At 45.3% G+C, this 13075-nt stretch overlaps 1 long non-coding RNA gene across 1 annotated transcript in view; it reads right to left on the bottom strand.

The window, feature by feature from the left end:
* Positions 1-214: 214 nt before the first annotated feature.
* The window catches only part of LOC108799282, a 13455-nt gene continuing 594 nt past the window's right edge, over positions 215-13075 (bottom strand). Inside the window, exons 2-3 of the long non-coding RNA XR_001942021.1 lie at positions 8290-8295; positions 215-364 (exon numbers count right to left, since the gene is read on the bottom strand). This is a non-coding gene — a long non-coding RNA (uncharacterized LOC108799282). The remainder of the gene's footprint in view (positions 365-8289; positions 8296-13075) is intronic.

The following is a 13075-nucleotide window of genomic DNA, read 5'->3' on the forward strand; positions in this document are numbered from 1 at the left end:
TTGCCCTTCTACCTCATGAGAAGTGGAATAAAATGGATATGATGATTAACTTCGGACAGTGAACATGTATAATGTCAGGAATATTCCTTTGGCTCAACCATGCATGGTCAACATTTCATTGTATGGTTGCTAATGCACAAGTATATGTCACCCTGCATAACAGTGAAAAGCACTGATACGAACAGTTGACATGAAAAAAAAAAAACACACATCATACTTCCAGATTACACTAAAAATTTCATCTTTGAGAAAGTAAACGGCACTGTCTACATCCTTCACTCTCCTTTACAGCATTAAGTCTTCTGTACAATGGCAGGTCCACTTTAATAATATCTGCTATTGTTTAGGCAGCACTTTTTTTTTTCTTTCCTTTTAAAAAAAAAATCAAAACTTTATTTTCAATGTGCCTTTCACTGTCCTTGTGAAGGTCAGTGCTTGCAGATTACCTGTTTGTTCATAAGGAACATAGTAATGGTACAAGAGGAAAAATAATTTTAATATATGATCTGTAACTAACATGCAAACCAATGCCTTCCTTTGGCATTTCTGTGAAGTTTTCATGCCACTTAGCAGCAAAATGGTAATGTTCATTTTTTTTTATATGAAAAACAAAATGTACAAAAAAATCAAATATATACAAATAATTTATATATTTCTTTTGCAACTTTGAGAATATTTTAAATATGTGTCCTTTATTTTTTTTCCTTTGCTGGAAAGATAAAATAAATTATACATATACTTGCTAACCGTGTTTTATGTTCATTGTGTTTTTTTGTATTACTGAAAGTTGCAGAAAATAATCTTGTAGAAAATGTATAATCTTACAAGTGTTATGAAATCTGTATAAAAGAGATCAGCTTGCTGAACATCCTATCAATGTGTTTCTATGCATGATTTGTAAGTGCTTATATACATAACCACATCTGTGTTCAATACAAACAAAGGTTCTGATTTGCAGTGCTACACGATCTATGCTTTACTACACCATCTCAAAATTGCTAATGTATAGTTCGCTCTAATCGTGGTGAAAAAAATGCACTGCTTGTGAGGCTATTTTACCTTGACCAAGTTTAATGCCTTTCTAAATCCACAAAAATGTTCTATCGTTCATTGAGGGACACGGCTTGCTTTTAAGCATCCTAGGGGTATGCTGCTGCCTATAGGAGAAGTGGGACATTCGGCACATAAGAAATAGCCCATCCCACCTCACACTTGCTCAGTTTGGTTTGGTGCCCTCACGAGAATAGATGTCTCCTTCCCTTCTGCTATATTTTTTTTATTCTTGAAACAAAAGATTGTTTTCTACTATCAACAGCTACTTGTAGATTCAAGCTGGATATTGGAAATACTGGAAGTCTCTCCAATTAGCCAAGAGAGCAAGTTTTCTAAGTATAGTATATTCACCAAGTATATGGGTGTTATCTCTGTGGCAGTCCTATAGTTTCCTTTTGCAGTGACCCTCTAGATCCACTATTTCGAAGTGCATTCGACAGGCTATTGTGTAGAAATGTAATATAATTGTATTAGGTTTCCCCCCCCAAAAAAAAACCTTTGTCTCATCTCACCCTGATTTAGATAAGATACACATAACAGAATTGGAAAGGGCTTTTGAGATGAGAGAACAGACCACAATACAGTTGAGCCAGCTTTAAAAGAATTTACAAAACTTTTATTAATATAGAAAACATTAAAATATAAAATATTAACCACTGGATGTTAATGAGTGATTTTACCAATGTTAAATAATGCGTTTCATGTCTTCACTTCATCAGGAAGGTGAGTGAAGTAATTTTTAGGTATTGTATTGTCAAAGTGTTTAGGAAGTAATTATGTATTAAGAACCGAGTGGGTAATACTGCCACCTCAACAAAGAACCCTCAGGGAAAGGATAGATAACCGGAGAAATGCACCTCCAGTATCTTAAGACAGGAAACTTGAGTTCCGAGACAGCCAGCTAATTCGCCCATATAACTTGGTTGAATAACACTGACATGGATGTGTTTCCTTTTCCACAGCGCTCGTGGGATTCCCGCCAAAGTATCTCTTATGTACAATTTTGGATAGCGTAATTTTTCCCTATTTCAGGGGTGCACGCAAGTTTAAGGCTTGACATGTTTGGTATGTATACTTGACGCAATGCCATCTTTTTTAATTGACAAAACAAATGGGGATTATTAGGGATGCACCGATATATCGGCCGACGAAACAGCGGTGTGTGGGCGGAGACAGCCAGCGCTGTCACAGGAGGCTGAGCTCTCCTCCCACAGAGTGTTGTGTGGGGGCGGAGACAGCCAGCGCTGTCACAGGAGGCTGAGCTCACCTCCCTGCTCCGCTCGATCAGCCTCCTGTGTCAGAGAGGAGAGCGAGCATAAACACTCAGCGATCAGTGATCGCTGAGTATTTGTAGATAATTGAGGACATGGTATGTTAACTATATCCTCAATTATGAATGAATGGGAGTGATCTGCATCACCTCATGTTCATTTCATAGTTGTAGGTATAGTAAACATACCATGTCCTCATGTTATCAATGAACAGGAACACTCATGGAGGATTCCTGTTCATTGATAACAGGGGCTACGGAAAAAGAGATGACTGTGTCCTAAATCTCTATTTCTATTTTAAAAGGGAAACATCATGGGTCTGTTTAGACCCCCAATATTTCCCCGAAGCCCCTAAAAGCAATGTAAAAAATAAAAGGATTATATTATGTGCGCTAAAATATTTCAGTGTAGTTTTTCCTGAAAATAGAGATTTGATAAACAATTTTGCCAAAATGGTGCGAACTAAAACTGCCACAGTTTTATTGTACAGAGCCTCTGCTTTCAGAATCAATGTAATTGTTTGGGGTCTACATTTATCTTGCATAAAATTCAGATAACGTTTAAAAATTAAATTGTGCCAGACACAAAGTAGTAGTCAAGCGGTGTCCCTCAATGGACAATAGACTAAAATAGGATTTTTGTACTCAAAGTAAAATTCCTTTCTCTGAGTCTTTTGAGGGACGGGGCTCCTTTCTCTCATATCCTATTGTACTCTTTGAGCTTTGTGGCTACAAATGAGCAGGTGTGAGGTGAAAGGTTATTGGGGGTTATTGCCCGTAGGGGACTGGCCTTCAGTTTTATGTGCCTAGAATCCATTTCTCTTGTAGGAGGCAGTATAACCTTAGTTTACTCTATATCAAGTGGAGTTCCACAATGGATTAAGAGGAAAGATTTTTCGATGAGTAACAAAATCCTATTATTGCAGCTTACCAGTCCTTAGATGTAGTGGCTGCATTGGGTTTTTCTTTTCTTGATACTTTATATTTATACTTTTATCAACACTATCTATGGAGGTAGCCATGGTTGTTACACAGGCTGGGTTTCAAACATGTCTGCTTTTGTTGCTCCATTACATAGTGGATCCATTGGAGTACTAATTTCCAGCTTCTGTATGCCTTCTTTTAAGCTCATAGGAAGTGATGAGAAACTGCACTTCTGATGAAATGAAAATGCATTTTCTGTATTTGCTGAAAATGTTCATAGCCCAAAAAGTAAAAACTAATGCAGCCACTGCATCTAATGACAAGCAGAAATATATTACATTTTTGTTTTTGGGGGCAGATACTTTAAAGTGCTATTAACATCAAAAGGTTTTTAAGCCATTTCAAATGCTTGTACTTTAAGGCACCAAAATAAAGGAGTAGTTTAGTAGAAGTAATGTGAAATGTAAGCGGACTGTGCCTCAAAATAAAAGGTTCCTTTAACTTTTAAACACCCGTCCATTCCCAATGTAAAAAAGCAGCGTTTTTAAACAAAGCCAAAAACATCAGACATTAATAGAAAAAAATAAAAATATACTTAACTTACATATGGGCATTTTGCTTTTGGAGTCCAGGCATGGGTGATGTCACTGGAAGTTCAACATGGCAAAGAACTCTGAGGATCTGAAAAAAAGAATTGTTGCGCTACATAAAGATGGCCTAGGCTATAAGAAGATGGCCAAGACCATGAAACTGAGCTGCAGCACGGTGGCCAAGACCATACAGCGGTTTAATAGGACAGGTTCCACTCGGAACATGCCTCGTCATGGTCGACCAAAGAAGTTGAGTGCACGTGCTCGGCGTCATATTCAGTGGTTGTCTTTGGGAAATGGATGTATGAGTGGTGCCAGCATTGCTGCAGAGGTTGAAGGGGTAGGGGGGGTCAGCCTGTTAGTGCTCAGACCATACGCCGCACACTGCATCAAATTGGTCTGCATGGCTGTTGTCCCAGAAGGAAGCCTCTTCTAAAGATGATGCACAAGAAAGCCCGCAAACAGTTTGCTGAAGACGAGCAGACTAAGGACATGGATTACTGGAACCATGTCCTGTGGTCTGATGAGACCAAGATAAACTTATTTGGTTCAGATGGTGTCAAGCGTGTGTGGTGGCAACCAGGTGAGGAGTACAAAGACAAGTGTGTCTTGCCTACAGTCAAGCATGGTGGTGGGAGTGTCATGGTCTGGGGCTGCATGAGTGCTGCCGGCACTGGGGAGCTACAGTTCATTGAGGGAACCATGAATGCCAACATGTACTGTGACATACTGAAGCAGAGCATGATCCCCTCCCTTCGGAGACTGGGCCGCAGGGCAGTATTCCAACGTGATAACCACCCCAAACACACCTCCAAGACGACCACTGCCTTGCTAAAAAAGCTGAGGGTAAAGGTGATGGACTGGCCAAGCATGTCTCCAGACTTAAACCCTATTGAGCATCTGTGGGGCATCCTCAAATGGAAGGTGGAGGAGCGCAAGGTAACATCTACCAGCTCCGTGATGTCGTCATGGAGGAGTGGAAGAGGACTCTAGTGGCAACCTGTAAAACTCTGGTGAACTCCATGCCCAAGAGGGTTAAGGCAGTGCTGGAAATTAATGGTGGCCACACTAAATATTGACACTTTGGGCCCAATTTGGAAATTTTCACATAGGGGTGTACTCACTTTTGTTGCCAGCGGTTTAGACATTAAAGAAGAACTATGGAGTCAGGGCTTTTGACCATAGTTCTCCTAAGGGTCACGGGAGAACACAAACTAGCGTTCTCCTGTGACCCAAAGCTCAGTATACCGCGAGCTACTGAGACGCAGCAGCTGGGACGGATCCCGACAATACTGTCAGGATCCACCCAGCTGTGTGATTGACAGCTGGCTCTGCCTATCCAGAGGCAGAGCCAGCTGTACCCTCCTCCGTCCGTTCCGCCAGTCAGTGCTGGAGTATCAGACAGAGGGGGGGAAATCCCTGCGGGGAGCCGTGAATGACCGTCACGGCTCTCTGCAGGGATAGATCGAGAAGTGAGCGAGCGACGGTATGTGTTCGCTCACCTCCCGATCTACTGAGCCAACCTGTGACAGTTTCATTGTCACAGGTCAGATTATGAAAATCACTCGCCTCATAATTCTCTAATGGCTATGAGTTGAGTTATTTTGAGGGGACAGCAAATGTACACTGATATACAAGCTGTACACTCTCTACTTTACAGTGTAGCAAAGTGTTGTCACATGAAATTATATAATAAAATATTTACAAAAATGTGAGGGGTCTACTCACTTCTGTGAGATACTGTATATACCACATTCTAAAATTGTTCCACGCTAAAATTGTATTTCACTCCTTGTATTTTGTGACCTATAACTCCCAAAATAAACTGAAATCCCAGAAATCATTACAAATAAAATAATTTATTATGAATTACTTTCTGTTAGCTAATTATGTACACATTATGTATTTTAAAGGAATGCATCGTTAAACTGTATGTAAAGATAAAAATAAGAAGGACAATCAATCCAAAAAACATTTTTTTACTTTACTCTTTTTTGTCATCTGAGATACCTGGTGATCCTGTCAGTCTGCTGCCTTCTTCTCTAGCTTCTGTCAACAATTTAGACCTGTGACATTTTGTAACCATTGGCACAATATAAAATTGTAATAATAATAATAATAATATGCATACATGTGCAATCAAGCTTGAAAGAAACAGCAGGTTTCAGTGCAAAAGGATGGTGAGCCTGCAGTCCTCGAGTGAACATGTGAGATCACATGCCTCCCTGTAGTGATTGGCAGTGCCTCCTGCCTGACCTCAGCACAGATATTGAAGAGCTGCTACAGTTAACTGACTGCTTTGATAAAGCCTCAAAAATAGGTATGTATATCATTCTATGGAATAGCACAGCCCAGGGCACAGTTTGGTTGTATGTGACCATGAGCTCGCAACAGGAGTAAATGCAGCTGACATAAGGGTTACCGAGCTCGCTTGCTGTGAGCTGTTCTGTGCTCTCACAATGTCACCACCTTCAGAAAGCTTGATGCTTTATGTGAATAACAAATAAGATTATCACTATATTAACGTGTTGTGGGGAAGATCCTTATTTCCCACTTCCAGAAAGGCACATTTAACGAAGAAGATAGACCTCAGATTATAAACGTCAAACAGCATAGGCCTCCCCCGCTCCGCCGCCACACTGAGCCAGTCACATCAATCTCTGTACAGAGGAGCTTACACTCTAAAATTTTTGATATTATAGTTTAGTTAGAGGTTTCGCGCACACGCGCGCAATTTTAAGGCTTAACATGTTTGCTGCCTATTTACCGGACGGGACCCCGCCTTTTATATTTTACCAATTTTACCAAAAAATTAGGTAATAATAAATGTTCTATAGCTGAGTTTTCGAGCATGAACTGCCTTTTGAAGGTCATGCCACAGCATCTCAATAGGATTCAGGTCAGGACTTTGACTAGGCCACTTCAAAGTCTTCATTTTGTTTTCTTCAGCCATTCAGAGGTGGACTTGCGGGGTCCCCAGCAAGTCCACGAACCCAAGTTCGCTTCAGCTTGAGTTCACGAACAGATGGCCGCACATTATCCTTCAGGATTTTTTGGTGGACAGTAGAATTAATGGTTCCATTTACCACAGCAAGTCTTCCAGGTCCTGAAGCAGCGAAACAGCCCCAGACCATCACACTACCATCACCATATTTTACTGTTGGTATGATGTTCTTTTTCTGATATGCGGTGTTATTCTTACGCCAGATGTAATGGGACACACACCTTCCAAAAAGTTCAACTTTTGTCTCGTCAGTCCACAGAGTCTTTCCCCAAAAGTCTTGGGGATCATCAAGATGTTTTCTGGTATAACGGAGACAAGCTTTTATAACATTTTTGCTTAGCAGCGGTTTTCGTCTTGGAACTCTGCCATGCAGGCCATTTTTGCCCAGTCTCTTTCTTATGGTGGAGTCATGAACACTGACCTGAACTGAGGCAAGGGAGGCTTGCAGTTCTTTGGATGTTGTTGTGGGGTCTTTTGTAACCTCTTGGATGAGTCGATGCTGCCCTCTTGGGGTAATTTTGGTTGGCCGCCCACTCCTGGACTTGGGGTCTTATAAAGAGACTGACAAGTTTCATCTTTGACAATGTGTACAAGAACGTGTGCTTTGGATGTGCCGCGTAAATCCACCTTTTCTCTCCCGTTCATTGAAGGACACAGGGCAACAGATCGTAGATCCTGAAAGGTAGGGTATATCGCCACCTGCAGGAGTAGGACGCTAGGCACATAACAAAAAGACAGACAGCCTAGGGGCGGCCCCTGCTGGTGGCCCAACCCCCCCACCTGCTGACAAGTCTCCAGTTTTTTGCCTAGCGTCAGGAGTAAGGAGCTAAAACATTTTCTCTCTGGAAATTTTCTTTTCCTTCCGTTTTTTTCTCGGATCTGCTAGCAAGTGTCACCAGGGCGACATGCTGGATGGTGATGGATCCTGGTAGTCTCCCCTGGGGGGCCATCGAGCGCATGCAGGTCGGCTGCGATTTTCGTTCCCCGGGGTGCACATGACAGGGGGTCCCGGCCCACCTGTCACAGCACTTCCAAGGGCTGGCGGCTGTGGTCGGGGGCGTCCGCCTTCCTCCACTCCCCTGATGGACCTGGTGTGGTGGATGCCGGCGCTGTGGGGACAGCGACAAGGTAAGGGTCTTCTGGATGCAGCCTTTCCAGCGTCTCCCCCCTCCTCTCCCTCGTGGGGCTTCAGGGCTGTGGCTCCTGATGGGTGGCTTTGCCCTTCCTGGGCTGCCCTGACCTGTGGGCTCCAAGGGGGGTGCCTCTGTGGTGCAGTGGGGGGCTGCCTGGGTCCTGGCTCCATTGCGGCCTCCGGGTGACGTGGCCGCCATTTTGGAATAGGTCAAGGTGCCGTTTCTGCCGCGTCACTTCCACCCAGGCTCTCTTCATCCCTGGACGGCCGGGGACACACTTCCTTTCGGCCTCAGACGCCGCTACAGGAAGGACACAGGGAACTGCTCTCCCTTGCTGGGGGTCGGACGCTGCCAGTGCTTGACAGTGACACAGCTGGGGGTCGTGAGTACTGCGGGTGGCCTAGTGGTGATTCTCTGGTGGGCAGTTTTTCCTGCTGTGTGGGTGCTATGGATCGTAAGGACGATCCCGCCGGGTTGCCTTGTGAGGGCTGTGGGCTGCGCTCTGCGGACCCCTCTAGATCACCTCTCTGCGCTACCTGTACGCCTGCGCTTCTCTGCCAGTCGCCTCTGCGCCCCTTGGAGGGGGGGGGGGTGGTCGTTCGTACCGCGTTATCTATGGAATTTTTCTCATCCGCTATGGATGGGTTTGTGTCGCGCATTGAGCGCGCGCTCATGCATAGGCCCCCTAAACGGGTTCTGCCCTTGCCATCCCCGGCATTGTCTGGGGAGTCCGAGGAGGAGGGGGAACTTCTGTCCGAGTCCAGCGAGGATGAATCTGCGTCGACGCTCATGGTTCAGGAACGTGAGCTGGTCTCGGCGCTGGTGCACGCCATCCGTGAGGCGCTTAAGATTGAGGAGTCTCCTGGCACCTCTGCCATGGCCTCGGTACAGTTTGGAACGCATAAGGGCAAGCGTTCCCCTAAGGTGTTTCCCTACATTCCTTTTTTTTTTTTGACTAGTTCATTTATAAGGAGTGGAAACGCCCGTCCAAATCCTTTGCGGTTCTGGAAACGTCTTTCGGTTGGCTATCCATTTGAGAAAAGTTTCCTGTTCAAGTGGGCCACTCCGCCTGTGGTGGACCCCCCGGTCTCCCGCTTGAACAAGGCCACTCTTATCCCAGTTGAGGATTCGCCGTCCTTTAAGGACCCCACCGATCGGAAGGCTGAGGCGGTTTCCCGCACCTTGTTTTCCGTGTCTGGGGCTCTGATGCGCCCGGTCCTGGCGTCTGCCCTGGTTTCGCAGACCTTGACTGGGTGAAAATGCTTCATCGGGCTGGCGGAAGAACAGGTTTCCCCCGCCTACTTGGATTTGGCAGAGCAGCTGGTGCAGGGCCTTAAGTTTGTGCAGTTCGGCCCTGGATGCCGCGCCCCTTGTGTCGATGACGGCGGTCACCCTTCGTCGCTTGTTCTGGCTGAAGCGCTTGCCGGCCGACCAGGCTTCCAAAAAGGCTCTGACGGAGCTTCCCTTTTTACGGGGGACTGCTTGTTTGGCGCTTCCTTGGATGAGATCATTAAGGATCTGACGGGGGGGGTAAGAGCACTTTCTTACCTCAGGCTCAGGGATCTTTGGCGGATGCGGTAGATGCCCTGGTGGCTCCTTGGGAGCCCTACAGTCTGATTTATGCCTTCTCTCCGCTTTACCTGTTGCCTCGGCTGCTGCGTCGGATCACGGCCAAAGACATCCTCGTGGCCTCGAAGAGCGTGGTACGCGGACCTGGTTCGACTGCTGGTGGACGCCCCTTGGCGGCTGCCTCTGCGTCCGGATCGTCTGTCCCAGGGGCCTGTGTGCCATCCTTTACAGTCGCTGGCTTTGACGGCGGGGCTGTTGAGAGCCAGGTGCTGAGAGACGGGGTTGTCTGATGCGGTCATCTCCACGATGCTTAGGGCCTGCAAGCCGGTCTCTAGGAGGATTTGCCATCGTACGTGGAGGGCCTATTTTGCCTGGTGCGAGGCTGGGGCCCGCGCTTGTTTTCCATCAGCAAAATTCTTGCCTTTTTGCAGCGTGGAGTGGCTCAGGGGTTGGCCTTGAGCACGGTGAAGGGCCAGATCTCTGCCTTGACTGTTCTATTACAACGTCCTTTGGCGTCTTAATGCCTTGGTTCGTATGTTTATTCAGGGGGTTGCGCGTATTGCTCCCCCCGTTAAACTGCCTGAGCGGGAAAACGGTACATGGATGAACGTTGACAGGCAACAGTGAAGCTCATTGGAAGTTCCCTGCGGGTCTGAGGCTGTATTTCTACAAAAGCTGATGGGGGGGGAAATCACGGTCCTCTCACTGATGAGATACAGGCAGATTCTTATCCATCATGCCATATCATCATGGAGGTGTCTGAACAGTTCCAGCTTCATAATGCATCATGATAATGACCCCGAACACATGGTCCAAAATTGTAAATAACCATTTGCAATAATAACAAGGAGGTTTGCAACAGCTATGGCACCCAGAGGGCCATAATGAAGATGTGAGGATGGTAATATGACAGCTGCTGTCACCTGTTTTCATGAGCTGTAAGCCATAATCATCACAATTATGACAAACCACGGCTTGAACTATCTTGCTTTGCATGTAATGAGTCTATCTCGTATATTAGTTTCACCTTTTAAGTTGCATTAGTGAAATAAATGAACTTTTGCACGATATTCTAATTATTCGAGTTACACCTGTAAGAGGCCTTATTTGTGCTCTTCTCTGGCAGCACTAGGGGTAATCGGGCATCTAAATCTTCTATTGCCAGGTGGCTTAAACAGGAGGAGAATCTTACAGTGCCACTAAAAATCAGATCCTCCAGAATTTATCAGGGCACATTCCACTAGGGCATTGGCAGCTTCTTGGGCACAGAAAGCTGGTGCCACATCTAAACAAATTTGTAAAGTGGCTACATGGTCAAGTTTTTCCACCTTTTTATCTTCCATTATCCCCTGGACCTTATCTTCACAAGGGATCAGGCTTTTGGTAGGAAATTTCTGCAGGCAGCAGTTCCGTCCTAGCTGGGTAAGTTCTTGTTTATCCTCTCGTATGCTGCCCTGGAAAATGACGTAAGGGAAAACCAGAGTTAGACTTACCGGTAACTCTATTTCCATTAGTCTCCATTAGTCAGCAGCATTCCCACCCTTTTATATGTAATTTGTATATGGTTTGCTGTTTTGTAGGGCCTATTTTTTCAGCTTTTTTTTTGCCAGTTGTGCTTCCTTCGGTTCTCCGGTATACTGAGGAGGGAAGTGGAAGGCAGTTATATTAAATGAATAGGTGTGATGTGTTTCCTGCCCTGAAAGACTACTGGAAATAGAGTTATCTTTAAGTTTACCTCCTGTTTTTTCTCCATCTTGCAATGGAGAGAAAAAAAACTGATACCGCTGGACCCCATGTGTATCTATGGGGAAACAAAAGTAAACAGACTTGTCAGATTACCCCCGATACTGGCATGATCCGGTCTGTGAAACGGATCTGTGATCTGTTGTTTTTTCTGGACCTAGCTAAGACCTGGACTAACAGAGTAAACGGACCCATCTGTTTACACATGGCTGGCCATAGACTTGCATAAAGCATCCGATTGGGTCTGATGAGCGGTCCGATTGGGTCTGCCAATGTGAAAGGGGCTTAAGGACAAGCAAACTGATTGGCTTCCCGGCCAATCAAGAAGCTGGCAGGCAGGTCATTACCCACCGCCCACCTTCCTGATTGACGGGGAAGCTGGCTTCCCGGCCAATCAGCCTTGAGCCGGCCAAATAGAATTTGAGTTAGTATGAACCTTGTGTAATCCTCTGTACAGCAGCATTCAGAATAAGTGAGTAAGTGGCAGTAATAGAAGCCAATCAGCTGTGCATTTTGCACATGTGATGACAAGGAACATGCTCACAGTAGTAGGTTTAAGAGTAAGGAGAGGAAAGAACGCATCAGTCTGTTGCTGATTCTTCATTGTCCATCCAGCAGGCTGGGGATTGGGAGATGCCCTGGCTGTTTTAACTGCAGTAGAGAAATATGTCTGAAAGTTCTCATTCATCCAGGTCATGGTATAGCTGTAAAAAATAAATCCAGGCAAATGGACGATTCGTATACTCGGTTCAAAGTGACTTGTACAAAAATTATCTGGGAATATATACGTGTTGAATATTGCCCCAATCAACATAATCTGTTAATCATAACCAGCATGGGGTGAGAGACCTCATGGAGGTAAGATGTTAATTGCATTTGCATGATTGGAGCTAGCACGTGCTAACCTGCTACTGGTACTTGGAGGAGAGTAGCAAATTTAATGGTATATGTACAGCTAGCTCAGCACACTAAGGGCAAGGAGAGGCAACAGTTCTCCATTTTGTTATCCCGAACTGGAAACAGCCATACTATTGAGGCATTAACTTGGAGAAAACTGGGACATTGCAAAGCAAATAGAAATGGGTAAAGAGCCTCCCAACCCGAGATGGATGGCCTTGCTAAGGGTTTGAATTTTACATTTGCACCCAAAACCATCCCAGTGGTGGATATCATCTCAGCCACTAGGGCCTTGATCTACAGCAACATGGTGCCATAGGGTGAGGCTGAACAATTCTGCTTAAAAGTGTCTGCGGCCCTTGCCATTGCCAAACCACACTCACTAAACCTGACGGAAGACAGGAGGGCAGTTACACACCTGAAACAAAGCCATTGATCGGGCTCTGTTCCATCACCTCTATCCTGGTGAAGCCCCTATGTCTATATATGGACTTCCGAAGATACCCAAGGATGGGACCTCTCTCAGGCCAATTGTCAGCAGCATCAACTCTGACCTACAACATGGCAAAATACTTAGCCATGGTCATAGCCCTCTTCGTTGGAAATACACAGCATCACATACAGAACTCCCAGGATTTTGCAATAAAAATCCGGAACCTAATATTGGGCACAGAGGAAACAATGGTATCCTTCGATGTTGCATCCCTCTTCACCTGCATACCCACCAGAGAGGCAACAGTGAGAAAATGGTTGCTACTAGAAACACCCTAGGCAGCAAGTACCACCTATTTCAAGTACAAGAATAAATTCTACAGCCAAAAACATGGCCGTGCCATGCAGTGGCGTAACCAGAGTTCTGGGCGCCCGGGGCAGAATTTTTTTTCGTCCCCCC

The sequence above is a fragment of the Nanorana parkeri genome, unplaced genomic scaffold (genome assembly GCF_000935625.1).
Source record: "Nanorana parkeri isolate BGI_ZX_2015 unplaced genomic scaffold, ASM93562v1 scaffold1684, whole genome shotgun sequence".
NCBI lineage: Eukaryota > Metazoa > Chordata > Amphibia > Anura > Dicroglossidae > Nanorana > Nanorana parkeri.